The 25,255-nt window shown below is 41.1% G+C and overlaps 2 long non-coding RNA genes across 4 annotated transcripts in view; one reads left to right on the top strand and one right to left on the bottom strand.

Moving 5' to 3' along the window:
* Positions 1 to 1,004: 1,004 nt before the first annotated feature.
* On the bottom strand, positions 1,005 to 24,773 carry LOC138753544 (uncharacterized). 2 transcript variants are annotated; one of them, XR_011351239.1, is made up of 3 exons: positions 24,583 to 24,770; positions 20,778 to 20,829; positions 1,005 to 1,247 (listed from the first exon to the last, which is right to left on the bottom strand). It is a non-coding gene; the product is annotated as an uncharacterized lncRNA (long non-coding RNA). The 2 variants fall into 2 exon arrangements; XR_011351238.1 differs by lacking the exon at positions 20,778 to 20,829 and having other exon boundaries at positions 24,583 to 24,773.
* The window catches only part of LOC138753547 (uncharacterized), a 44,866-nt gene continuing 44,118 nt past the window's right edge, over positions 24,508 to 25,255 (top strand). Inside the window, exon 1 of one of the 2 annotated variants that reach the window (XR_011351243.1) lies at positions 24,508 to 24,941. This is a non-coding gene — a long non-coding RNA (uncharacterized lncRNA). The remainder of the gene's footprint in view (positions 24,942 to 25,255) is intronic. The other variant, XR_011351242.1, reaches the window with a different exon arrangement.

Genomic DNA, 25,255 nt, shown 5'->3' on the forward strand with positions numbered 1-25,255 from the left:
CCATGGGGACTTATCTGAAGATACACTTTGAAATGGAATTCCACCGTGAGGCCCAGGGAAAGCAGCTGTCAAATACGACACTCTGAAATTGACGTATTGGTCACAACCTGTCTTGCTCAAGAAGTTTTAATGAGTCCTTGTATCTACGAGATAAACCAGGATATCATAGCATCCTGCTCCATAATAATTAATCTTCTAAATTGTAGAATAGTATGCTCAGCTTTGATTTTGACTGACAAATGTTAGAGGGAGTGGGTGCATGATTAATTGTTTTTGGGGTATAAAAGTCTGTGGTCCTGCTGCTGAAGTTTAGACTCTCCGAGGGGTGGGAACACCCCTTGTCAAGAAGGAAGAACAGCCAGAGTCCGAGCAACGTCCCGGTCGGGGGAGGTGGAGAAGCTGCTACCAGCGCCCTGACAACCTACTACAAGTGTGCAGTTGTTGCCTCGCTTCGGCAGTTGGGACCAGTCCAAGCGTTGATAAGTATAGTTGGGAAGGGCTTGCATATTGTAGTGTGAAATCAGCTTTTGAATTAGTAATAAACATTTGTATAAACTGAACTGCTCTCGGTGTGTGTGTCTATTTTCTTTCGGTAGCTAAAACACTGTGACCAATCTAAAATGAACAAAATGAGAGGTATAAGTTTACCCAAGACAGCCTGGCAGAGCGCTGATCTCTGGACAGGCCGAATGTTGTGAGGAGGAGCTGTTTGAATGCTGGGTATTTACCCTCCTCAGGTTGGTCGTGGATCAGGTCATCCACTCTGGCGACAGTCTCCTGGTCGAGGGCACTGACGATGTGGTAGAACATTGTCGAGTTGGAGTTGATCTGCTGGAAGTGAAATTGTGCTTCTGCTTCCCCAAACCATGTGCGTGGGTGAAGCGTCCAAAAGGGGGGCAGTTTCACTGTGACTGCATTCACTGTTGCTGCGTCCATGATTAAGAGGCCAGAAATGTCACTAACTGTAGTGGTAGCTACATGAATGAAAGAAACCACAGGTCAGGTGAGTCCCAGGTTCAAATGTTTATTTGAAATTCACGCGCTGCTCTTTAAAGGTGAGACTACACCATGTCACCATGTCGGCTGTGATGTCATTACGCAGCCGAAAGGGTGCGTACGGTGGCCAAGACCTCGAGGAATTCCTGAATCCGATGGCACCATCTTAACGCGGCTGCTCCACTACCACGGCCATCACATACGGAGCTGGTTCGTCCGTTTTTCCTTTTAAGAAGGAATCTGTTCAAGTCCTGGGGGGGGGGGGAAAGACCAGAGCATAGATAACACAAGCTTTCCCTGTCTGTACCTGAGATTTGCATTCAGGGTCAAACAATCATTGTAGAATTCACATATTTCAGGAGCACTTGGGCAAAATAAAATAAAATATATCTGAGTCATTCACTTCCAGGCTGAGTAGATGCAATGGATTTTCTGCTTGGAAATATGAAACTAGAAGACACTGCAAATAATCTTTGAAATACTGGAACCAGGACATACATTAAAAAAATGTTTGATTATTACTGTTTATGTTTGTCATGTACCTCAATAGATTATTTTTATTCAGTTATCCTTTTTCTTTGGCTTGGCTTCGCGGACGAAGATTTATGGAGGGGTAAATGTCCACGTCAGCTGCAGGCTCGTTTGTGGCTGACAAGTCTGATACGGGACAGGCAGACACGATTGCAGCGGTTGCAAGGGAAAATTGGTAGGTTGGGGTTGGGTGTTGGGTTGTCTTTTGACAGTGAGGTGGGAAAAACAGGCAGCCATGAACTGAGTTTCTCATACTCTCTGCTGGTTTGAGGATACTAGCTATTAACTTACATCTGGTACAGGGGGTCATTCTTCGAATGAAGTGGTGAAATAAGACCTCATTTGCCTGATCATTGGGAAAAGCAGCAGCAATCCTTCTGGTTTCCTGGCAATTTTTTCTCACTGAAGCAGAGATTAATTTTCCATTTGTAACACAATTGTCATATGCAAGGCAGCTGTCACATTTGTCTCGACAGTATCGGTGACTGTATTTGAAAGCAAATGGTTGTGCATGAGGCATACGATCTAAAAACAAAATCTTTTTTAATATCTTTATACTGGATATATGTATATAGTACAAAGATATGAATGAAATGCAACCCTTGTCCATAAGTGTTATATTTCATTCATGTGAATATTTCCCATCAACTACTTCCAGTAACACTCTTTTAAAAATTTATTGGGCTGGAGGAACTTTGGAAATCAGCTCTAAGAACCGATTTAAGCATTCAGTGTGGGTGCAATCCAGACTGGACTATTTGGATATTGATAATCATTTCTGCCAGCTTTACCTTTAAAGGTCCATGCTGCTGAAGATCCAGCTGCGCTGGGTGGGTCACGTCTTCAGAATGGAGGAACATCGCCTTCCCAAGATCGTGTTATATGGCGAGCTCTCCACTGGCCACCGTGACAGAGGTGCACCAAAGAAAAGGTACAAGGACTGCCTAAAGAAATCTCTTGGTGCCTGCCACATTGACCACCGCCAGTGGGCTGATATCGCCTCAAACCGTGCATCTTGGCGCCTCACAGTTTGGCGGGCAGCAACCTCCTTTGAAGAAGACCGCAGAGCCCACCTCACTGACAAAAGGCAAAGGAGGAAAAACCCAACACCCAACCCCAACCAACCAATTTTCCCCTGCTACCGCTGCAACCGTGTCTGCCTGTCCCGCATCGGACTTGTCAGCCACAATCGAGCCTGCAGCTGACGTGGACATTTATCCCCTCCATAAATCTTCGTCCGCGAAGCCAAGCCAAAAGAAAGACCTTTAAAGGTGCAGCGCTGTTATCACATCCCATGCCCTGAAGTCAATTATCCTTTTCAGTGCACAATTCTAAGTAGTCCAATAGAGAATTTGGTACGTTTTAGTGAAGTCATTCCTTATTCTTCTAAACCCAAGATAACAGAAGCTTAGCACACTTGATCTCTGCTGCTGTGACCTGTTTCAACCAAGACTTGTCCCTGGTTTTCTGCATTTGCCATGAACAAAGAAATCACTTATCTCTCCCTTCATAAAATCACATTTCCAATCAAGTGAATGATGAATATTTTCTGTCAAATTTGTGCCACCTTCACCCCTTGTTTGCACATAGAAATACAGCCTGTAATTAAGGACAACCACCTGAGGGCCTCAAGCTGAGAAGTTGGCATGTTCATTTCCTACATCCAGCAGTGATAGAGCCATGTCAAAATCTACCAGTGATCCATTACTACACCAGGACCTACGGAAGTATACAGATGAAGAATAGCAGGAATTAAAGCAGGTTGTGCCCCTCAAGTAAATCACACCTGTCACGTCTTGTGAGCTTTGGAAGCAAACATCAAGAAATATTAAAGGAATCATTGTGCAATCGTTCTGGCATGGAGGCAGCTGGTCCACTGTTAACTGGCTCTGCAGCTGTATTCAAGTGCAAATTTTTTTGATTAAATAAAACAACAGTTCATGAGTCTGTGAAGAGGCACATGAATGAAGACCTTGTCATGCATGTAAATGACTTCATTATTTGGCTGAATCTTTGCACATTTGAATGCTGATGGTAATAAAACAATTGTAGGTTGCTCTTTCCTTATTTGCACATCAGGAAATGAGCTGTAGCCAATGCCTCAGTGTTGAAGTGGCAGAGTGATTTTCTTTCAGATTTGCAAAACACTGCTTCTTCTTGTTATAGCACCTCTGATGCATTGCCTCTATTCAACTATTTTACAGCTTATAGGAAATGCTTTCTATATTGGTTTACAAAAAAAGTTATAACACTAACATCCTTATTCTGGCATTCCAAAATGCTTCTTTGCCTTTCAATTCTACTTGTGTTAATTAATGTTTTACCCCCTTATAACATCCAGCGGATTTGTTCCAAGCTTTAATAAAGCTGTAATCTATTACGGCTTCCTTACATGGAAAGATTCTATCGCAAAAACTCTTTTACATAAATATCATGTTATTGTCCGTCACATAAATTAAAAAAAAACCTTTCGAGTATGAGTCTGAGTGACATCTATTGCCTTGTGCAATAAACATCCTTGGGTTGAATGTCTCATTAGGCATTACTTATCATAATTACTGATATTGTTTCTCAATGTATTTGAATTTTGAATTAGAAATTATGTCAACTGTCAACCCTAAATCTTAAAATCACAGGCAGCCAGATTGACATTATATGATGACTTCTAAAATTTCTAAAGCCAGGATGAAAGGGCATGTGTACAGTTTTGGTCTCCTGACCAAATAAAGAACAGACTTACCACACAGTGAGTACAAGATTCACAAGATTAATTTACCATCGGAGGACAGATGGAGTAGAGTGTACGTGTTCTCAGAGGTTAAGGAGGATGACAGGAGATTACATTGAAACTTACTCAACTGTCGCAGTGATGTTCACAGGCGACGTGTAGGAAGGATGTTTTCCATAGAATCACAGAACACCACAACACAGAAAATAGGCCATTTGGCCCTTCTAATCTGTGCCAAAACATCATTATGCTAGTCCCACTGACCTGCACCAATGCCATAACCCTCTAGACCAGGGGTGTCAAACTCAAATTCACGGAGGGCCAAAATTAAAAACTTGGACTGTCGAGGGCCGAACTAAATATTTATTGAAAATTTTCAACAACATCTGCATGTTTTCTCTTCTTTCAACATATGTAATGTTAAACTTTTTCTTATTAAAATAAATGTTAATAATAGTTTTGGATAAACTCTTTCCAGAAGCATTAACAAATGAGAAATAAAATATTCAATAAATAATATTTCTCTATAGAGGATTTGTCAAATGTTGCTAGTGTGCTGTCAAATAGTAAAATCTGAGGGCTATTGAGAATGTGGGAGAATAACATGATTCCTGAAACAATCAAATGGGTGACTGATTGTGGGCATGAACTCTAGCAGGGTTATTTGCCATGCCCTTTTACCATTGGTACAGATATCTTTTGATTGACACACTTTTCAAGTTTTATGCCTAATGAGCTTGTATCCAGGTGCAGGACCATTTTTAACCAGGAATATATTTATCACTGTGACATGAAACTATTGGAAGATCATTTTATCCTGAGATTAAAGTTCATAATATTTACTCAGGCCTGTGTGCGGGAGGGCGGGGTTTGCAGGCGATCGGGTTGGACAACGACAGTGCGGGGGCATCGGCTCTCGCTGCAGGGCGGCACCTCGGGGGATCAGCGGCCCCGTCACCGTGAGTCGCGGGTCAGCCTGCGGCAGGGAGGGGGAGTGGGCAACGGTCTTGGCGAGGTCAGGCCTGTGGCCTCCTGTTCCGGGCGCTGGGAAGTGGCCTTGGCTTCCTCTGACACTGGCCAGGCCCCAAAACCAGAGTCCACGGTGAGACCCTGCAATGTAAACAGAGGAGGTGGGGGCGATTAGCGGGCTGACGCCAATGCATTCTGGGATTTGTTGTATTACTGTGCATGCGCTATACATTTTTGAAATGATCTTGCGGGTCAAATATAATTATATCGTGGGCCAAATTTGGCCCGCGGGCCAGAATTTGACATGTGTGCTCTAGACCTCTCCCATCCATGTATGTATCCCATTGATTATCCATTGAAAATGGAATGCTGATTCTGAATCAAAGGCATTTTAGGTAGGGGAGCATTCCTTATTCCAACTTCATTATTTATCTTATTTCAAATATTAATCAAATGTTTCAGCAAGAGTGCTTCCCTCTCCCCAGATATTAATTTTGATTTCTATTTAGATATATATAAAATCTTCCAATTTCCTCTCTCCTATTTTAACTTGTACTGGCTTTCTCTTCCTCATCAAATAAGAGGTCAAAAATCTCAATTGAATTGCCTTATAATTTTTGAAATTTGGTAATTGTAAACCTCCTAACTCAACTTTCCACGTCAATTTCTCCAAAGAAACTTTCGACATCTTACCTTTCCAAAGAAAATTTCTAATGTATTTATTTAATTCTTGAAAAAACTTTTGTGGTATCACTCTTGGTAAAGTTTGAAATAAATATTGACCTGGAGGAAATATATTCATTTTAACACAGTGGTTCTCAATCTTTTTCTTTCCACTCATATACCATTTTAAATATTCCCTATGCCTTAGGTGCTTTGTGATTAGTAAGGGATTGCTTAAGGTGTGTGGGAGGAAAGAAAAAGTTTGTAAACCACTGTTTTAACTGTATCTAATTGACTCGGTATGTGAACAGTTTCATAACTCCAAAGGAAATGGGCCAATGACAATTTTTCTCAAGCAAATTATTTCAGTAACAATTGGGTAACAATCTCAACCTTCCCACTCATATACAACCTTAATAAATCACTTACTAATAACAAAGCGCTGATGGCATTGGGATTACTTAAAGTGGTATGTGAGTGGAAAGAGAAAGGTTGAGAATCACTGTTTTACACAATCCTATCCAATAATGTTATTGGCAATATTTTCCATTTATTCAAATCTTCACCAATTAAGTAAAAATACATAATTCAATTTATATGGATTCTCTAACTTACCGTCCACTCGTATCCTTAAATATTTTATTGCATTCACCAGCTATTTAAATTGAGTATCTTGTTGGCACTGAGAATAATCCCCTATAGTAAGGGGCATCATTTCACTTTTATCCCAGTTTACTTTATAACCAGATGCCTTACCATATCCCTCCAATCTTGAATATAATTTATGTAACAAACCTATTGGTTCCATCAAATAAATCAAACATCATCAGCAAATAAATTAATTTTGTATTTTTCATGATTAACCTTAAATCATTTAATGTCTTGATCAGTCTGATTCAGTTCTGCAAGAGGTTCAAGTACTAAGATAGAAAAAGCAGGTGATGAAACTAGATCTAGTTAATGAAAATGGAGTCGGGGCTTGCCCATTTGTAGCAACTTTGCCTTAGGACTATTATATATTATAAATATCTGTCCTATTTCAAATTTTTCAAATACCTTAAACAAAAAAATACCATTCTAGTCTATCAAATGCTTTTTCTGCATCCAGAGTGATGGCTACACTTTGGATGTGTTATCTTTTCTCTCTTTCAATCTTTTATTGAGTTTTATAGAACAATAACTCATTGCATAGAGGTCACAAGGTTACCAAATATAAAGAATACAAGTACATTTCCAAAAATAAAACAATAACAATATACCCCTTCCCCATACAATGTTGTCAGAATGACAAAAACAGAAAATAAACAAAAAAAAACAAAGAAAAGAACTCTAATCCTTTACTGAAAAAAACTGGGATGTTTTTAGGTTGTGTAGTTCTGCTGAATCTATAAAACATTACTACCTGAAGGAAAAACCATACACTTAAATAAATACATTCAATAATCAAGAACAACAGATTTAATGACAATGAAAATAGTCCATAAAAGGACTCCAAATTTTATGAAAATTAGCGTTAGTATAAAACACAGAATACCTGATTAAGAAAAGACATGACATAATCACTGGGTACTCCGCACTCTCAAAATTTCACCTTTGAAGGCCTTCCACTAACTGAACACATTCTTGTCAGAAAACAACTTATTCCAATCCACTCTTCCAAGATCCTTTCTTATTTCCACAAAATTAGCCTTTCTCTAATTTAGAATCTTAACTCGAGTTCCAGACCTATCCTTATCCATAATTTACTTGAAACTAATGACATTATGGTCACTGGAACCAAAATGTTCCCCTACACATAATTCCATCACCAGTCCTATCTTGTTCCCTAATAGGAGATCCAGTATTGCATCCTCTCTCATTGGTACCTCTATATATTGATTTAGAAAACTTTCCTGAACACGCTTTTACAGCCCTTTTATGGTATGGGGGTCCCAGTCAATATGCGGAAAGTTAAAATCTCCTACTATCACAACTTTCTGTTTCTTACATCATTAGCTATCTCTCTGAAGATTTGCTCCTCCAATTCTCTCTGACTATTCGGCAGTCTATAATACAACCCTATCAGTGTGGTCCCGTTCCTCAGCTCTACCCATATGGCCTCTGTAGACGAGCCATCTGAACTGATTTGGCTTCACTGGGAGGGGGAGCACAAACTGTTTGAGAACTCAGTTGGTGGGGGAGGGGGTGTGGAGAATGGGTGCCATACCTCTTCCATGCACTTGTCACACTTTGCCCTCCCTCCAACGTAACAGACATATGCACATGTTTATAGTGTGTGCAGACGAAACCATGTGATTCATTTAGGTGACGCTAGTGCTCCAGGTCGGTGTGGGGGCACAATAACTTATTGGGGGGGAATGGCCTGCAAATGCTCCCCCATGATGCCGGACCTGCCTCTGTCCTGTCTAAGCACAGCTATGATATTTTCCCTGACTAGCAATGTGACTCCTCCTCCTTTCATCCCTCCCCCTCTATCACATCTGAAACAATAGAACCTCAGAACATTGAGCTGCCAGTCCTGCCCCTCCTGCAACCAAGTCGCACTAATTGCAATAATATCATAATCCCATGGGCCAATCCATGCCCTAAACTCATCTGTCTTTCCAACAATACTCCTTGCATTGAAATCAATACATCTGAGAACATTTCTATCATGTATAAGCTTTGATTTGTCTATACATGCAGTCCTTGCATGACCTTTATCCTCCTCAACCTGACCATCTGCTCCAACACTCTGGTTCCCTTCCCCCTGCAAATCTAGTTTAAACCCACTAGTGGAGCACTAGCAAACCTGCCTGTAAGGATATTTGTCCCCCTCCAGTGCAGGTGAAAATTGTTCTGTCAGAACAAGTCCCACCTTCCCTGGAAGAGACCCTAATAATCTGTAAACCTGAAGCCCTTCCAGCCTCATCATGTCTTTATCCATGCATTAAGCTGCATTATTTGCCTATTTCCCATGGCATGGATAGCAATCCTGAGATCACTACCTTGGAGGTCCTCTCCTTCAACCTAACGCCTAACTCCCTGAACTTTCCTTTCAGGACCTCCTCACCCTTCCTACCATTACAACATTAGTCCCTAAACAGACCACAACATTTGGCTGCTCACCCTTCCTCCTGAGAATGCCATGAACTCAATCTGAGATATCCCGAACCCAGGGATGCAATGTACCATCCGGGATACTCGATCACCTCCATGGATCCTCTTATTTTTCCTGCATAACTATGGAATCTCCTATCACTTGAGCTTGCCTCCTCTGCTCACTTCCCTTCTTAGTCATAGGATCAGACTCCCTGGCCAAAGAGTCTAGAATTAGGGACAAGTGTCTCAGAATAAGGGTAAGCCATTGAAGATTGAGATGAGAAAAAAAATCTTCATTTTTCAGATGGGAAATCTTTGGAATTCCCTCTCATATCAAGATGTGGAGACTAGTTATGGAATCAAAATAACATTGAGGTGGAAGGTTAGTTATGGGCGAATAGGCCAGGTGGGACAAATGGCCTTCGATTGCTCCAATTTCTTACATTCTTATGTTCCTAAATACGATGTGTGATTGTGTACACAGCAGTTTTAAAAAAGCATAACAAGATAGTGCAAGACAATAAAATTTCTAATGCATTTTTTAAAATACTTGCTACATTTTGATCAGGAGATAGTGTTTCTCATGCCTGAAGATTTTTTTTTACATAAAGGCATCATAGAAATGCAAGATGTTGATATCAGACCACCAGTTATCTTAGCCAGGGGAACTTCTTGTAGTTAATTAGATTGAAATTAAAAGAAATTAAATATGCTGTATACATTCATAGTGTACATTTAATGGCCCTTTTTATTTTCACCTAAAAGTGCTATGGTTTCTCAATGACCCCAAGAACCAAAGGATTTTTGTGTAAAGTGAGGTATTTCATCCTGTTAGGAACATCTTCAGTTAACGGGTTGTGCACTCAGATGAACACTTTGTCAGCATGCGATTTAGAAATCTGATAAATGTTTCACAGATGTGATTAACAGGTTCAGTCTGGGTAGGCTCTAAGCTAGCAAGTAGGAGAAGTGACTCAAGGTGACTTCAAATGCATTAGCAACTTTGAGAATGCTGCACAAGATTCATGAATGCAACATGCGGCCAAACACAAATTCACACAAAGCACCCAAGCAGAAGTGTTATGAAGGACATCTTGCAAAACAGTTTTATAATGGGAATCCAAATGCAATATTAAAAAACTGGAAAAAAGGGATTTCCTTCACATCAAACAGATTAAAAGATATATTTATCAATGGGGAAAGATTGAAAATAATTACAAAATATTTTGTCATTTGCAATATCAAATAATGGTGAGTTTGCCAGCAGTGATAATTTTATTACTACTGTGGAGAAAATCTGGCAGTAACATTGAGATTACGTGTATATTTGAACACAGAAATCCAGAAGCTGCTTTCAGCAATTCCCAGCTCATCCACAAGGTGCTTGTGCTCCATTTTGCAGCCTTTTCCAGTATAATCTGCATAAATCAGTAACGTGGCAGGAACTGTTGTTTCAATGAACCACAGATCATATGAAATACCTTGAAAGTGTTGTTCCATGCAGTGAGTTTTTAATAGCATTATACATCTCGATTATTGATTAATGGCCTTTCTGGAATTAATTGTATAAAACGTAATGGCATACTTTATATAATATCAGAATTACGCTCTTTAAAACAACTTTTTGAAATGTCAGACATTTCTGACCTCAGGCATGGCCAATAGAACAATAGAATGATAGAACACTACACACAGAAAAAGGCCCTTTGAACTGGTGGTGTGAAAATGTCGGCTCGGGAAAATTACCTGGTTCTGCACACCTAGATATCCTGGATAATTTTCCTGGATAACTCTCTCCCTGCAGAGTGAAATGGCAAATGGCAAAGCAGGGGAAGAGTTGTGATGTCAGCGCTTGCGTGCTGCGTCACATAAGTGATAAAAATAAAGAATTGTATTACCTGACAACGGAGGGTTGCTTCAGGGTTGCTTTGGGACATCGCGATGATGGTTCAATGCGGGATTAATGGCAGTCCTCATTACCCATAATCCCCCATGCAGCTGGAATCACTCTGCATTTCCCAGTGATGACCCCCCCCCCCCCACAAATTAGAGGGAATTTTGACCGCGGTGTGAAAGGCCTGGGATGTCCTGCCTTCCCGGGAATTTCACCAGGGTTCAAGTAGGGTCACCACTCACTGGCAGTGTGAAAAGGCTAAGCATAACATCCCAGCTCCTATACTCAATATTTTGATTTCTGAAGGCCAATGTGCCAAAAGCTCCCTTTACAACCTTGTCTACCTGTGATGCTCATTTCAGGGAATTGTGTATCCCTCTGTTCTACTGCATTCCTCAGTGCCCTACTGTTTACCATGTATGTCATACCTTGGTTTATCCTTCCAAAGTGCAATGCCTCACATTTTAGTACATTGTCCCCAAAAAGTTCAAAACTGGATTCAAAATTGCTCATAACCTTCCATCTAGATAGCATCCTTGTGAATTATAAGAGATCAGCATGAAGATTGCTTCCATTTATCAGTTATATGAATAGGGCAAGACAATTGTTTTCCAGTTTGAACATTTCAGAAAGAAATAACTGTATTTAGCCTCCTTTTGTATACTTTCAAATAATTGAACCATGTGCAGCTATCTAGTGGACTAAATCACTTGAGTAATTGCATCAGTATCAAAATTAATTATTAGGGGAATAACTCTAGACATATTTACTGGAGTTGACTTGGGACATTAGCACCAATTCCAGGAGACCATTTTCATATACGCCCATTGAACATTCTACTAATTGTCTTCCTTTTTCCTGAGTATACAATACCAGTAGTCTAAAATTTGCATTTGAAGTCACACCTGTACTGTTAGAGTACATTCCTCATCAGACTTGTGTGTGGAAAATTCAAGCAAAAACTTATTCATGGACAGACATTTCTGTATATATAATACCAATATGCCCCTAAAAATTCTCCTGTAACCCACACATCAGAATCTCTACTTCCTCAGACAATTAGAAATTTGGCATGTCACACATTTACCATTGAAAGCATCAAAATGGTATGGGAACTGCTCTGCTCAAGGTGACAAGAAATTGCAGCAGGTTGTGAACTTGTGACCACAATGGGTCCCTCCCCATCCACCGACTGCCTTGGAAAAGTACCCTGTAGCTTAAAAGACTCATCACATCCCAGCCACACTCTCGTCATTCCCCTGCTGTCAGGAAGAAGATGCATGACATCACGTACCACTAGATTCAAGGACAGTTTCTTTCTCTCCATTATCAGATTCCTCAATGAACCTCAAAATAGTAAGACTCTATTGTCTTTGTTCTGTAACAATTAATCTTCCTTCATAGATCTGGACTTCTGTACTGTATCTTACTTGATGCACAATGTCAAGATATCTAACTGGTCTGCTCACAAAACAACCTCTATGGCTATATTTTGATACATATGAAAATGAAGTACTGAAAATATATTTTCTTTGCAATTGATTGACAAAATTAATTTATAGTTCTTTCACTATGAGTGTCTGTCCTTCATTCTTTGAACTATTTTTAAAGTTAGGACATTTTATCAATGTGCCTTCATGTTCTCTGTTCTCACAGAGAAAATTCAGTTCTCAAAATTATACTTCCTAAGTAAACTGAATTTTCAAATAATGGTTAAATTAGTAAATAAAAATACACAATTAGCTATTTTTATCTAGGGGTTATAAAAATTGATATTCCATCCAAGATGCTACGTTGTTCATTTGGATTTAAGCTCCAGCCCCCTGGCTGGTGTGGCATACATTTATCTTTTCCTGTTGCTTTTATTCTTTATGTAATTTAGGGAGAAATGTGCAAGAAAATTATAGTTATTGTCTTACATTTTTAGGGCATTGAGAATTGTGCCCACACACAATACATCACAGAATCTTCAGAGAATTTAAAATAAAGTTGCTTTCGTGGACTGACTTGCAATACAGTGAAAGAAATAGAGTAACTTTTTAAAAATTTAGATGTTGCAATATTATAATTCAGCAGTTACTTAATTTTCACTTGCAGCAAATTAAATCAAATAGAAGCATATCTGGGAGACTGAGAAGCAGCTGCTTGGAAGTGAATGAAGTTGCCTGATGTTGTAATTAGAGGGAATAAATTATTCCGCAAAATGGTGGCCTGTAGCTGTCATCAAAATTAACCGATCAGAGACCTTGAGTATCGTTTCACAGACTTTATTGTGTTTAGCAGTCTCCATTGCTATCCAACTCTAAAATCTACATATACAAGCCTGAACAGGATATTTAAACAGAGACAACCCCAAACCCAATACTCAGCCACAAATGTTGAGACTGAAAAAAGTTTCAGATTTACCTAAATGCTAAGAGCAACTGAAATTGCTTTTCACCTAAAGCAGATAGAGCCTGATGTTTAGCTCTTTGAATGCCAATACATACATTTTAAAAATCTCTCAATGCAAAACATTCTTCTTTGCAGGCAGCACAGTTAGTATAGTATCAGCGCAACACTATTACAGCACCAGCGATCAGGACTTGGGTTCGAATCCTGCGGTGTCTGTAAGTAAGGAGTTCATACATACTCCCTGTGTATGTAGGGGTTTTCCCCAGGGGTCTGGTTTCCTCCCACCCTTCAAAATATACCAGGGATGTAGGTCAATTGGGTGGAATTGGGTGGAACGGGCTTGTGGGCTGCAAGGGCCTGTTACCGTACTGATTCACTAAAAAAATACCTTTCTCTTGAAAAAAGTTAGCATCTTCATTACAGTAGAAAACAAAGATATTTCAATGGAATGTGTTAAATCCTGATGTGCTGGATTTCTAACAGTATGATCTGAAATCAAATTAAAGATAAATATTCTGATTCCTATATTAGAACAGATTCGTTATGTCATGTATTACACATAATATTAGGGTTTGTTCCAAGTGTCTATTTTGGATGTTTCAATTAACATGGTTGTCAAGTGCATTTCACTATCAGAAATGCTTCATTTGACTTATGACTATTTCAAAATCAATCAGACTTTGTGAATTGCTGCCTTACTCTTTTGTTAACACAGAGTAGATTCTTTCACTGATCATTTTTTCTTGCTTGAGGTTGGCTTCATGGTGGGATAAATCAATGCTTTGGGATTTAGTCATGACATTTATCAGCAGGGATACTACACCATCAATGGTAGTTCAATAAAAGTCTTCTTTGAGATTGCAACCCTCAGAAGAATGCATGAAAATTGGCAATGCATGGGGAATCCTTACCAATTGCTTGTGAGAGCCCAGGGAGTATTGTCTTTTTGTTTAAAACACTGCACTTGCAAGTATTGTGAATCCAGAGCCTCCAGTTTGGTTGTGTACAGCAAATATCCATTATTTCTGAAGTTACCTGACAATTGTGAATTTAAAAATCTCATCTTTCATTATTGTGGGTAATGTTAAGGTGGCATGGCTTCAAGGAATTTTGTTTCATGAAAGTCTTGCGTTTTCGGGAAGAAAACATCCATTGATTGTAAAATTCTGTAATAAGGATGTAAACGGATCAATGAAAATTATCTTGAGAATGTGATGATACTACTCACATCTTAAAGCTCAAAACAGATCCTTAAAATATGATGGGCCATCAGGGTGTACGCGTTTATTTTATGACAGATGCAAATATCTTGCTAAATTGTTGAAAAATAAATGGTGTCCAGGTCATGGCACCAAGTCAGATGTTGGAATTCTTCCAGCTGCAAATACACATTTCCTATTGTCCAGGCATCTGTGAAGGGAGCTCTTATTTTTCTATGTTTCTCCTCTTTCTGATTACATTCCTCACTTCCAGGAGATAACCAAGGAAGTTGCCAATAATTCAACAGTCCAAAACTATAGTGGACATTTATACCTTATTACTCTCATGCAAGTGAAAACAAAAGGTTTTAGCTTCTAGCCCTATTTATAAAAGTAGCATCAACTAATTTCTCGGCCAAAAAACTAAAACAGTGTAAGAATGCCTTGGACTGAGCAATAGGAGATTTTATACATAAAAGGCATGTAATTGCCTGCTCAAGATTTTTAAAAAAAGGCAAATTTACCTTTTATGCTGATGACCAAAAATTCAGATTGTGCAGCGTTTTTATGCAGGGGTGAATCACGAGCTGGCTTCCGAAGCTGAAGGAGGCAGTGCAGTAGCGCCACCCACCACCGTGATGTCAAACATACACGCCAGGAAGGAAAGGAGGTCTATACTGAAAATGGTGACTGAAAAGTAGGTACTGTGGCGGCGCACATCCTCATGGCGAACCGGCCCCGCTTGTATCATCATATGGCAGGACAGCCATGGGGAAAATGCATCGTCAGAGGTTTCTCTCTGACTCCAGCATCCCTTCCAGCGCCCACCCTGGGCAGCGATTATGACGTCACAATGCACCAGGTGACTGAGCTCATGCTGCCCTTAAAGGGACGTGCTGAATTGGAATAAAAACAGTCGTTAACGACCCTCAACATGGTGGCTGAGTTTCCTGCACTGCTCACACAGCCACAGTGGCAACCCCAACGAGGCCAGACATTTTTCTGGACTCAAAACACCATGGATTCAGCAGAGTTTAACGCTGTCTCCCTCAAGCTTCCCCCCTTTTCGACCCACCGACCAAGAACGTGGTTCGGGCAGACAGAAGCACAATTTCAAGTCCGCAACAGCTCCTCAGATGCCACGATGTTCTATCATGTCGTGAGCGCTCTGGACCAAGATACAGCAGCGAGGTTGGACAACATCATCCACCACCCCCTAGGCAAGTACACTGCCCTCAAAGACCTGCTGCTTGGAATTTTTGGGCTAACTCCCCAGCAATGGGCTTCCAGGCTCCTTCACCTAGATGGGCTTGGGGACTGTAGTCAGTTGGTGTTGATGGATGAAATGCTGGCCCTGGTGGAAGACCACAGGCCTTGTTTTCTCTTCTACCAGATATTCCTGGAACAGGTGCCAGAGGACATCTAGCTGCTCCTCACAGATGAAGACTTCTCGAATCCAAGGAGATCAGCAGCCCGTGTGGATGCCCTCTGGTGCATGAAGAGGGAGAACAAGGCAGCCCTCAACCAGGTGGCATGACCAGGAACCAGCCGACCATAAGCCGCTCCCAAGACCAAGCCAGAGGAGGACCAGTCGACATGGTGTTTCTACCACCAGAGCTGTGGAGCGCAAGCCCGTAAGTGCCGCCAGCTCTGCGGGTTTCAGGGAAACCATATGTTCAAAAAAGGTGATTATGTTGCACAGAAGATCTGCCTGAGTCCTAAGATGCCTTGCTCAGATCTCTACTAGCGGTTGTACTGTGGCGGTGTGAGCAGTGGAAGAAACACAGCCACCACGTTGAGAGTCATTAATGACAATTTTTATTAAAATTCTTTAAAATTAAAACGCTGACAGCATCATCGCAACCTCATCAGCCCTCCCCTTTGGAAACACATTCCGCGGAAATCCTTTTATGGAGGAGGTGATGTGAAGTCGGTCCACCTCTGAGTCTACCTGCCTAGTTAGATGGAAGATGGAGCAAGTTTGACCAGTCAATCCGCCTTCAGATCTTTTATGGAGACAAATGAAGTGATTTAAACAGAGTATATCTGTCTTTACGATCGCTTTTCTTCACTATAAAAGGACCTAGTGATTCTTACCAGCACAAAACACTACATGCAGCAAACCAACCACATAACCATATAACCGTTTACGGCACCGAAACAGGCCATGTCGGCCCTTCAAGTCCGTACCGGTTCACTTGAACAACTCCACTAGCTCCTCCGCAAACTCCTGAGGAAGTAGAGGCTCTCTTCATTATAAATCATAAGCTCACTACCAATATTGCAAGAAAGATCATTCTACTTTGCCAAGTTGAAACTGGCAATTGAAATCATGAACAACCTCGGGGATCCATAGATGCAAATAGATGACGTTTTTTGTACCACAAGACCTTGTACAAAAAATATGATCAAGAACATATAAAGGCCATAAATACCCTGTAAATAAAAAAAGAATAAATATTAACTCCCCCACCCCCCCAGAACCAACTACTTGCAAAGCAACTAGTGATTCAGTGCATTGTTAATTACCTCAGTGCAACAAGAAGCAATACTTTCTAAGGAAGCCAGGACCTGTGGGATTAACTCCAATTGTATGCAGCCTCTTGGTAATAAAAACATACTGACACAAAGAGAAAATAAAATGCAAATTAAGGACCATCTGTGGCTGAAAAAACTGAGCAGAGTGGCAAATGGATAGACATTTATATAAAAAAAGTAAGCTCTAAATGTGAAACCGAGTGTTTGAATATACAGAATTTTGAATTGGAAAGGTGAAAAGAACCAAATATCCGATGAAGAAAGGTACAGATCTTGTCTGTTGAATGCTTGTTTAGATTAAAATATAGGTAATTAGTATTTTTTTCTTCTTGATATGTTTGTATTACTATTTATGAATGTTTTCATGGGTGGGGAAGTGTATTCCATTGTATTCCGAACCAACGTGTGCCTACTGTGGCACAAGCCAAAGCCCACACAGCATTTCTGTCGGGGTGGAGGAGAGTTGTGAAGATGTAATTGGATTTATGTTCAAGGAATGCACTAATTTTATTACTTCATCTCTTCTTACTTTTCTTTTGGGTTAGAGATGTTTAAGGGAGAGTTAATTTTACTGGATTAAAGAAATTGGGGAGAAGAGGTGTCATAAGATTTTGGTTATTGTTAATATGTTTTAAAAATAATTTGCAAAAGTAACTTAATAATTATAAAGGTTCAGAAAAGCTGTACATAATTGAAATGATTATATATGGGGTAAGAAAGAGATATCTGATAGATATATATATATTTTAAAATATAGAACCTATATTTGTGAAATGATGTTTTTGAATGTTTAATATAATGTTGATAAGTGGTAGAATAATTAATATGAGATGCACTATTGTAAAATCAAGAATTATGATGAGAAGATGGTAATGTAATCTGACAACATAATGCTTGCTTTTTTTCCCTTTATGAAATTAATACCAACAGTCCCTGGACCTGGTAAAGTGAAAAAAATAGCTTCTTCTAGTTTGGATGATAGTTCTAAGACATTTCTTTCTATTTTTCTTTCTGTGTTCTTTTTCGAATTCTTTTTGGGGATTTCTTATCTTCTTTTCTATTTGTGGGTCGGGGAGGGGGGAGAGTAGATTAGATATGGATTTTAAAAGCCATCATGTAACATGATTATATATCAATATATGCTATATGAACTTTGAATGTGAATGCATGTATGACTTGAAAAATTCAAAATAAAATATATAAAAAAAAGAAAGGTACAGAGGAAAGCTTCATGATAAACAAGTATGAATACAGCCAACTCTCGGGTCTCCAGAGAACTTACCAAAGAAATCTCTATTCTTGAAAACAGAAGTCAAGGTTGCAGTAAAAAAATCAAAGCCCAACAAATCCTTGGGAGCAGATGGTATCCCAGATGAACTGGTGAAGCTGGTACAAACACAATGCTCTCTTTTCCATACAAATGTTGTAATCTAATTTGGCATATCATTGTGTACCCAACAGACGAAACCATAAATATACTCTTGGCAGCAAAGAAGTGAAGAGATCACAGTGAATGCAATAATTATAGAATGATTTGTAAGCACGCACTATTGATGCCCAATTTAAAGTGAAAGCAGATAGATCAAAGTGAAACAAATAAATGAACAAGCAAACTAAAATCTTACTTAACTCCCAAACTCAACATGCTGAAAGTAATAGAAGCCACATCAGCTTCACCCTTATGCTGCAAAGTAATATACTTCAGAGAGGGGCAGGTTAACACAACAAGAACTGACAAAAGCTAAAAGATAAATTGATAATATGGTAAGTGAAGTGGAGATTCTGGATGAAAATGGAAACAACAAGGGACACCCGACAGCTGTGACAGGACCTAAATGCCATAACCTGCTTCAAAACCAAATCCGGTGAAGTAGCAGATGGGACTCAATGCCTTCTCCGCCTGATTTGATGACAGTAACAGCAAGGAACCATCCCTCCTCAATCCCATGTCCCCAATGATCCCAAACTGTCCCTATCTGAGGTTGACGTGCATGCTATCTTCAGGAGAGTGAATCTGAGAAAAAAATAGGGCCCGGATGGAGTACCTGGCCTTGTATTAAAAATTTGAGCTGACCAACTTACAAATGTACTCATGGATATCTTCAATATCTCACTCCAGCAGGGTGCGGTACCCACCTGTTTCAAACAGGTGTCAATCATGCTGGCGCCCAAGAAAAGTATGGTAACCTGCCTTAATGACTATCGACCAATGGCACTTACAGCAACAGTGATAAAGTGTTTTGAAAGGCTGGTGTTGAAGCACATCAGCTCCTGTCTGAGCAGTGACATGAATATGTTTCAGTTCGCAGAGGTTCACAGCAGATGTCATCTCACTGGCTCTAAACAAAGCCCTGGAACACTTGGACAGTAAAGGCGCATTCGTCAGAATGTTCTTTATCAACTGCAGTTCAGCATTTAAAAAATCATCCCCTCAAACCTGAACAGGAAACTCCAAGACCTGGGAGTTAACACCCTACTGTATAATTGGATCATGGGTATCCTCACCTCCAGATCACAATCAGTGAGGATTGATGAGAACATCTCCTTCACAATCTCCATCAGAACTGGAGCCCCCTTAGCCCACTGCTCTACTCACTTTACATCATGACTGTATGTCTCAGTATGATAATAACTTCATCTACAAATTCGCCAGCGATATCACATTAGCACATTAAATTAAGAAAGCTGATGTGTCAACATACAGGAGGGAGAGTGAAAACTTGGATGAATGGTGTACCAACAACAACCTTGCACTTAATGTTACCAAAACTAAAGATCTGCATGTTGACTTCAGAAAAGGAAAGTCAGAGGTGGAGAGGGTGAGCAAATTTAAGTTCTTGGGAGTCAGTATCTTGGAGGATCTTTCCTGAACCCAACACACCAATGGCATCGTGCCTCTACTTCTTCAAGAGTTTGCAGAGGTTTGGTATGACATTAGAAATCCTGGCAAATTTCTACAGATGTATGGTGGAAAGTGTGCTGACCTGCTGCATAACAGTCTGGTATGGGGACATCAATCTCATTGACTATAAAGCCCTCCAAAAGGTAGTGGACACAGCCCAGGACATCACAGGCATAACCCTCCCCACTATCGAGAACATATACAGTGCCCTCTGCTGTTGGAGAGCAGCAGCAATCATCAAGGATCTACACCATTCAGCACATGCTCTGTTCTCTCTGCTGCCGCCATTAGGAAAGAGGTTTTGGAGCCATAAGACTCGCACCACTAGGTTCAGGAACAGTTGCTACCCCTCCACCATCAGACTCCTCAATTACATACTCAATCAGAGACTCATTTAAGGATTCTTATTTGTGCACTTTATTGTTTTTTTTATTCTCTCTGTATTAGAACAATAGAACCATATAACATTACAACATTTAGCCCTTCTAGTCTGTGCCAAACTACATTTCTGCTTAAAAACACTAACCTGTATCATATTATTTTGTTCATATTTGTTATTGTTATCTATTTACAGTTCTTTATTTGTTTACCTGATGCTGTGAACAGTTTTTTTCCACTCCCAATAAGTGGTAATCTGCCACACCCACAGAAAAAGAATCTCAGGGTTGTATGTGATGTCATGTGATAATAATACTGAAATCTGAAATAGATTCATTGTACATTATCTCACTTGGCACAATGAATAGCAATGGAGGGATGTGACTGAAAAGGTTAATGACCATCAGTCCAAATATGTATGAGTTTATGAAGCAAGTTGTTAACTAACAAGAAAATAAGTTATTCAAATCAGATAATGACTACAATAAGTTTGCCATCATTTACCTCTCTAGCCCTGATCAGTTATCAGAGGTGCCTCTTAGAGATACAGGTAAATCTGCCAGTAAATCAGAAACACAGTAAAAATTCATTCTGATTTGAATTGAATTGAAAGATCTACAACATCTTATACATGATGCTAACCATCTGTTCAAAGAAAAATTAATTCTGAGAAGCTGGGATCAGAATAAAGCTTGTCAATAGATGCTGTCTGACTGAAAAGTAAGATAAATTACCTGTATATACATCAGAACCTTGGCAATTAGTTTTAATGTTATGTTTGATTGCTTCCACCATCTCCATTTTGGCTACCAGTTACCTCCAACCAAATTTCTTTTGTTGCAGAATAGAGCAGGAAACAGGAACATTATGACATATTGATTTGAGCACTCCCTCCCTGAAAAACTGAGCCAATTCTTACCATCCCAGATAGGAGAGAGAGGGAGTGAACATTATCAAAATTAGTCTCTCTTTTCTTCCCCCATAATGGAATTTAATGACTTTTATAATTAAACATTACAATGAAAGATCTCATACTTTTGAATCATGAATTTACCAGCTTTGTCTTCTTATCAAGAATTATGAGTGAGCAGGATTATCCTATACAGAGGAAAGGGCAAATAATGAAGGCTTCAATTATTTTAAAATTGTTTCTGCTAAATTAGAATGCTGACTTCGTAAACATCTGCTTGATATATTGCATTGTAAGGAACTCCTGATACATGCATCCTATTTACATAATAATTTCAATGAGTCTAAAATGTAGATCTGATTATCAATATTTGAAGAGTGGAATTTCTGAATGGTGTTATGCAATTGATGGATATAACTTCACATAACTGACCAGCAACATAGATAAAGACTTGTTACACCAACTATTGGCTCATTTGACTACCCATCCAGTACTACGTACATGGTAATTTCCTGCTGGTGAGACTTTCCTCTACCCTGTGGCTAATTATGTTAGGTCAGGTTTCAAGGACATTAAAACAGCCAATCAATTTTCCAGGTGCCACAGGTGCAACAGTCTGTTATCCACTTGCAGCTGCAGTGGGTGTTAAGAATCTTCTAATTATCATTCTAATTCTATCCCTGAGCATTTTATTTGCTTTTGCCGTTTATGATTCTGTACTGTTTCCCAAGAATGCCATGCTCTATGTTCTGTTACATCCATTTTGTCATAGGTTTGTAATCTTGGTTCAATGGACGTTGAATAAAATTCAACACTTAGATTATTTTAAGCAGAAGAGAAGGAATGATGCAAAGTAAATTTCCTCATGGATTCCTGATCTGCAGTGGAGTGATGTGCAGTATATTCAGAGTTATACAGAAGAAACTGAGAGGTACATCCAGTTCCAGGTTCTTCTCAGACTACAAAATGATACACAATGATACAATGCATCATTGAGTAATGTCACACTTGATAAGTGTACACCACCCACTATTTCTCCAGTGCTCGAGTCTCTTTGTTGCAGTACGTCTCAGACATGATAGACACCTCAAATGGTTTACCATCACTTGGCAACAGACTTGACGGCTACCTCACCATTTGTTATGCCAGCATTTGACAACTATTTCACTCAAAGATAAACAGGTTGCAAAAACATACCTGACATTTTGCCCTTTAAGGTGTCACTTATTATTGGCTAGCTGTGAGATAAATTCCCCATCTTTGCTTCAAGAAGCAATTGTTCCCCTGGTGGAGAGGTTTTTATCCCATATAAATGACTGCAGAACTTCCACTGTTGGCACTGGTTTGGACTCAGTGGCCCAGGAGAGCGAGCTGGTAATGGAATGTTCCTGGCCTCCTGCTACTTCGTATTCTGGTGTGCAGTCATGATGCTCAATCCCAAGAACTATGGGTGCTCGTTTGAGTCTATAGCTGATCCATCACAGGTTCCCATCATTAAAGACATCAGTGTGAGGTTCTGCCTCAAATAGGCAGCCATCCTCATAAAAGACCTCCTGTAGAGCTCGTCGAAAGAACCAAAGACTTGTTGATCCAAACCAAGGCTTTTATTAGCAAAAGACCGGAGCTCTTCACAGGTGGCCGACCAGTCCGGAATGATCCGACCTGGCTAGGGACACAACCCTTTAAGGCCCAGACAATAGGTGTGGCTTAGCTCTCAGCCAATCGCTGTAAGCACAGTCTAGATACAGTAACTATATACACTATGTACATTGGTGATAGATCTGTACTATCACATTCACCCCTTCTTGGAGAATTGACCCTGGGAAAAAAAAAACAAGGGAGAGAATGAAAGGAAGGGGTAGGTCAAGGACTGTAGAGGTCAGGGGGTCTGACCATCTGGCGTGACCGCCGTGGTGCCGGGATTGGGGTCGCTGGAATGGTGTCGCCAGCGGGCTCGTCGGGTGCGACTGCTCCATCGCTCAATTCCCCAGTCGTATTGTCAGCAGGGTAGTCCGGGTCATTGGGGTGCTGTTGGTCCTTCTGTTGCGGCACGGGGCCTGAGGGGTTTGCTGGGTCTACCGCGTCCTGAGCTAGGTCCCGCACCGAAACAGTGTCCTCCCACCCGTCTGAGAACTCAACGTAGGTCGTTGGTCGCGGCGGTCGGGCCCTGGCGGACGTCAGCGATGGACGCTAGGGTGAGCACCTGGTTGGCCGTGGGGGTGGCTGTGGCGGCGGTAGCAGCGGCGGTAGCGTCAGCCCCGGGAGTGGCTGAGGCGGCGGCAGCAGCGGCGGTAGCGTCGGCCCCGGGGGTGGCTGCGGCGGCGGCAGCAGCGGCGGTAGCGTCGGCCCCGGGGGTGGCTGTGGCGGCGGCAGCAGCGGCGGCCCTGGGGGTGTCTGTGGCGGCGGCAGCAGCGTCGGCTCCGGGGGTGTCTGTGGCGGCGGCAGCAGCGGCGGTAGCGTCGAGTGTTCCTCATGGGGGGCGAGAGGCGGGCCAACACCATGGTTGCGAGGGTGGGTTGCCCCTTCCGGGTTCGGCGTCTCCGTGACGTCAGGCGTTGCCGTGCAGGGGAGCCCTCGCTCTCATTGGACCAGAGCTCTGGGGAAGAAGAGTTTGAATGCGATAGCGGCGATTGGGCTTCACACGAAGCACTGTGTTTGCTGGCGGCCATTTTAGACCTACAGACTGCAGCAAAGTGGCCGTTTTTAAGGCACTTCTGGCACCTGGCTTTTCTTGCTGGGCACTGGGACAGCCTCACTTCATTCGATCTGAGCCCGGCCACATAGGCATCCCGGACGAGATCATTTGTGATCTCGGCAGCAGTTTTGTCCACACAGTTACAGTCCTTGCCCAATGCCTTTAATACTTGTAAATATGCCCTGCTGGACTCACCAGGCTGTTGCTTCCTCGATGCAAGCACGAGCCGGGCATGAACTCTGTTCACCGGTTGATCATACAGTCCTTTCAGTACCTTTATGGCTGTGGTGTAAGTGGTCTCATCTTGGATGTTCTCGTAGACTCTCAAGGACACCATAGACAGCAATGCTGTTAGATGCTGGTTATCCTCCTCTACCTGAATGAATCTCAGGAAGTTTTCAAAGTTCAGCAGCCAGAAGTTAAAGGCTTTGAAGGCTGTAGCTGACTGTGGGTCGATATCGTTTGGATCAACAAGTCTTTGGTTCTTTCGACGAGCTCTACAATTTTATTAGCAAAAGACCGGAGCTCTCACAGGTGGCCGACCAGTCCGGAATGATCCGACCTGGCGAGGGACACAACCCTTTAAGGCCCAGACAATAGGTGTGGCTTAGCTCTCAGCCAATCGCTGTAAGCACAGTCTAGATACAGTAACTATATACACTATGTACATTGGTGATAGATCTGTACTATCACACCCCCATTACCTGGTCACAACCTCTATCATCCTGGGGACCAGCACCTCTAGATTTAAAAATAGTGTGGCGGCAACCAAAGGCCCCAACAAGCGAACCAGCAGGTGAACAGCAAGGGCAGCTTAAAGGCCAGCAACCCCAAAATGGAGCTGGCCTTGCTGCGCAGCACACAGGGAAGAAGGGCATTGTTATGCAGGAAAGTACCCCCGTGCAGGAAACCTGCTTTTGTTATGCATATTGTGACATCAGCCAAGGGGGGGGGGGCACGGTGGGAACAGTGCAAGTATAAAAGTTGGGCCTGAGCCCTAATAAAACTCAGAGCTTAACCTGACTACACTACGTGTGTGTGACTTCTTTCAAGTAGCACGCAGGTACAATAGTTCTTTTCTATGGCAATCAGGATCTTGACCACACTAATCATAGTCTGATCTTACAACACAATATAGACTGACTACACTATTAAATTGCTATCTGTTTATTGCACTCTGTTAACTGAATATTTATCTTTTTCTAACTTAACTGAATGTATGATTTTGTTCTTTTTTAAGAGAAGTTCAAAGTTCAGATTTATTGTCAGAATATATACATGACATCACATACAATCCTGAGATTCCTTTTTTCCTGTGAGCCATTGTCCAGCTGGGGGTGGGGATTGGCAAATATTTGGGGGATGGGTATGTGTGGA

The sequence above is a fragment of the Narcine bancroftii genome, chromosome 2 (assembly GCF_036971445.1).
Source record: "Narcine bancroftii isolate sNarBan1 chromosome 2, sNarBan1.hap1, whole genome shotgun sequence".
Classification (NCBI taxonomy): Eukaryota; Metazoa; Chordata; class Chondrichthyes; order Torpediniformes; family Narcinidae; genus Narcine; species Narcine bancroftii.